The 3,073-nt window shown below is 34.8% G+C and overlaps 1 protein-coding gene across 1 annotated transcript in view; it reads left to right on the plus strand.

Moving 5' to 3' along the window:
* Positions 1-3,073, plus strand: part of LOC106461372 (protein still life, isoforms C/SIF type 2-like) — a 139,819-nt gene that overhangs the window by 1,599 nt on the left and 135,147 nt on the right.

Below are 3,073 nucleotides of genomic sequence, written 5' to 3' on the forward strand. Positions count from 1 at the left end.
GTCACATTATAACGCCCCCCCGGCTGAACGGGCGAGCCTATTTGGTGTGACGGGGATTCGAACCCGCGACCCTCAGATTGCGAGTCGAGCACCCTAACCACCTGGCTATGCCAGGTCTTCTCCATGCTCATATGTTCTGTTAAAATGATAAGAAAATGGGTACGAATCAGTTTGCAAATAATTTAGATTCTAGATTTTAGAGTCTAGATTATTACATAGTTGAGGCCGCAGATCTTTACATAGTGATAACAGGATATTTTGAAAAAGAATTAATAGATTAATAACATGAAGAAATTGTGCAAACATTTGCAGACTCGGGGGTCGAAGTCGATAACAAAAGCAATCCTCTAAATAATAATAATACTTATTAACAGATATTGTTATTCAAACATACAGTAAACTACATATGTTTGTTTGCTTTTGATTTATTTTCATCTTAATAATGTCCAGAGGACACTAAAAGTGCTGAGGTTCATCGACAAAAAGGGCACTTTTCAAGCATTATATCTGTTTGTTTGTTTGTAATTATGCACAAAGCTACACGATGGGCTATCTGTGCTCTGCCCATAGGTTGGTTTTCAGTTGGTCTTATAAAACATTTTACTATCTAAAACTAAACAGCAAATTATTGCATATTAACACTTAATAACATTTCTTGTATTTTACTATAAAGTCCTACAAATCTCTGTGTGCCATCCACGTTAACGCTAAACACTCACAGCAAACAAGATATGGAATCTGGTGTATATTTTCATAGCTGTTTATAATTTTATGACAGAGAAAAAGGGGCATTTTGGGGCTGAAGAGCAGAAAGGGAGGGGCTTGAGCCCCCCTCCTCCTGTGCACGTCAGTACATCTTAAGGTAAATTTATTGATGTGTTAAGAGATGTTTATTGTGAATGTGGTTGCTCTGATACAGAAAAAAGTGAAAGCTTGTACAGTGGTTGTAATATCACTCTCTAACAGGAACTTGGTTCACCAAAACTTGCTGAACGTTAAGGACGTATAAATTTATTGCTTGCTATAGCTAACACTGAAAATATTATTTACATACTTAACATATGAGCGTCTATTTTACATGTGTTTTGACAAGGTTAGTTCGTAGTTGAAAAAAAATACCAGCTAACGTGTCAAGTCCATACTTGAGTGATGTGCGGCATGGTCAACGGTTACCTCGCGGTTCTGCCTATTGTGACAACCAACAGACAGTTAAGAAAAAGTGCAAATATTAACGTCAAGTTACGAGTATATTAACTCCCATTAACATCCTTTTGTTTTTGAATGTGTGCGTGCAATTTTCAACTTGAACTGGAAACACGGAAACTTTGCTTCCAGCTAGTTTTATATATATAAGTATATATAAATAGTTTTTAGATCATAATCAGATCTTGGTACCATCCTAATTTTTTGAGGAAACATTAGTTCGACCACATATAACTTAGTAACTTCAGACGGCGATTATAAAGATGCTACATAAATAGCCGCCTTAGTTTGAAAAAACAAAACAATGTAGCAAAGATAAGGTCAGGAAATTTATTAATAGTTTCATTTAACTTTATATATTTGTCGTTTTCTTGGATTTATGTATTATACTAACGTATAGCTCGTCAGAAATGACGGGGCAAGTACTACCACTCCCACCCCATAGTATATCCTAACCTCACATTTCATAGCTAACTGAAATAGATAAATTTTGCGAAATCAAGCTTGATTGGATGCCTTTACTTTGGTGAATAGTTCAAAATCAGGATTGGTTCTGCTTAAGTCCTACAGGTCTCTGACCTAGACGTGTAGACCATGTGCTACATAATGTTGAAAGTTCCAATACTCATTAATCGACTTGACTAGAAAAAGAAAAACTAGAATATAGCATCAACGTTTTGCTCGAAACGTGGGACCGATATATAACTAATTACTACAATAGTGTTCAAGGGTATTTCATATCAGACCGTTGAACAAACACCGAAGGGTAAATGAATATTTACAGATATATAGTTTATGTTTCTGAATTAATGCTTATTTCGTTTAAACGAAAGTTTATTAAACGATAAGATTTAAAAACAAATGACAGAAATATTGAACTATTATATTTAGTTATAAATTTAACGTGTATAATTTTATGTGACTTCAGCAGAGATCAATGAATTATAGCGAGTAACCAAATTACGTGAATAAGCTAAAGGGGTTTTGGCGCTTCTTCTTGTCTAGTATTCAGTTCTTTCGTTTTTACTATGCCTCTTACGCATCATTTAACAAACAGTTTGATGACCTCGCCAGTTCACAGAGAAATATGCTCAAACAACTGGGTAGAACAGGTTCAGCTATTACCGAAAAACGGACCACGAAAGGATACGAACATTGAAAACCTAACCAACATCCTAACCAATTCATTCATATGACAAATTTCGAACCAAAAATTCTTAAACCTGAATAATGAGCTAACCAATGTTTTCTGCGTCGTTTTTTAACAAGTCTGATTTTAATAACTAAGAAATATAGGCATTAAAAACGGTTTCAGAATACTATAGAAAACTGTGTTCATCATCCAAAACACGAAAGGTCGTATTTTAGGACTTTCCTCAAACAAGGTTTCACGAGTCCATGACTTAACGTTTCTCATATTGTTTAATAACAGAATGTTCTGAAGAATAAGTAGGCATTGTCAGTCATTGGTAGGAAAGCGAGCTACGTTAATTCGGGTTTTGGAATTTGTTGGTTGACCTACTTTCGCTTCCATTAGCACAGTTTCATATTTGTGTAATACCTCCGATGAGACATCATTCTCCAAAACAAAAATTCTTTCAAAATTTCAGAAAACGAGAAATTATATAATCCAGTGTCAAGCACAGACAACAAAACAGATATAGTATCAAATAAAACTGTGATGGAATGTAGTACACTAAAAACTTTCAAATATTTTCTAAGAATTTTATCATATGGTCTTAGTTTAGCCTCACTCCTACTTGTTTACCAGTTGTTCGAATAGCCACAAGCAAGTGTTACGTATCTGCTTGTTTGATAATTTCCGGTAAAAATCCTTTCCCAGTGACTTCAGCGATACAAGTCTCTTCTT

Source organism: Limulus polyphemus, unplaced genomic scaffold, assembly GCF_000517525.1.
Source record: "Limulus polyphemus unplaced genomic scaffold, Limulus_polyphemus-2.1.2 Scaffold946, whole genome shotgun sequence".
Lineage (NCBI taxonomy): Eukaryota > Metazoa > Arthropoda > Merostomata > Xiphosura > Limulidae > Limulus > Limulus polyphemus.